The following is a 946-nucleotide window of genomic DNA, read 5'->3' on the forward strand; positions in this document are numbered from 1 at the left end:
ATGCAACAGAGTTCCTCAACCTCATCATCAGATGTTCCCACCGTCACACATGCGGCTGTCGGCTCCTCCGAGCAGCTCGGCTGGCATCTGCTTGCAGGTTTCAGGTGAAGACAGCGACACGCTGTCCCCACCCTTCTAGTGCTGTGAACTGGTGGCAGGGATGTCAGATCCTAACACATTCTTACCTACAGGGAGAATCCCTCCCCTCAGCCACAGCCACAGCCACATGCTGGCTGGATGCTTCCCACTTCAGCACAAGGCTGAACCATAACCAAGGGAGAGTTCCACATGGATGACTTGAGACTGGCCTTGGAGGTCAGGATCAGCTCTAGGTCTCCTTGTGGCCCGCAATCCTAGAGATTATTCTAACAAATATTTCAATTGTCCACGAACTTCTTGAAGTACCCTGATGTTTATGCACAGGGACTTCTAAAGTTTGTGGGAAATGCAACTAAAAGGTAAGTTTATACTGTGCCAAAGCTTTTTGAAATAATTTTTTCATCATACACATACTCAGTGAACTTTATGAGGACCCCTTAATAAGCTAGGCGTTGTTTGGTTTCATCTGAAATGTGGCAGTTGAGTGCTATGGGACAGAGAAGCCATATTCAAAGGCAAGATTTTCTGAGACCCAAATATATCACGACAGATTAATTGCAATCCCTTGGTATCCCTGCCTAGGAGTAGGGAAATGAGTTACGTGTCTCTTTCTTTCTTTTCTGTTGAAGAAAGAAAACACAAGGGCACTAAGAAAAGGAGTTGGTTAACAGGCTTTGCCCTGCTCCCAGGAGACTCAGAATCTACAAACAGAAATTGTTGTTATTGATCATTCTGTTATAATGAAACACAGGCCATGGAGCTAGACTCAGTCTGGTCACTGCGGGAAGCTGATGGACTGAGAGCTGTGCAAACTGCCATTGCTACGGATGTAGATCCTCTCCTGGAA

Source organism: Lepus europaeus, chromosome 4 (genome assembly GCF_033115175.1).
Source record: "Lepus europaeus isolate LE1 chromosome 4, mLepTim1.pri, whole genome shotgun sequence".
Classification (NCBI taxonomy): domain Eukaryota; kingdom Metazoa; phylum Chordata; class Mammalia; order Lagomorpha; family Leporidae; genus Lepus; species Lepus europaeus.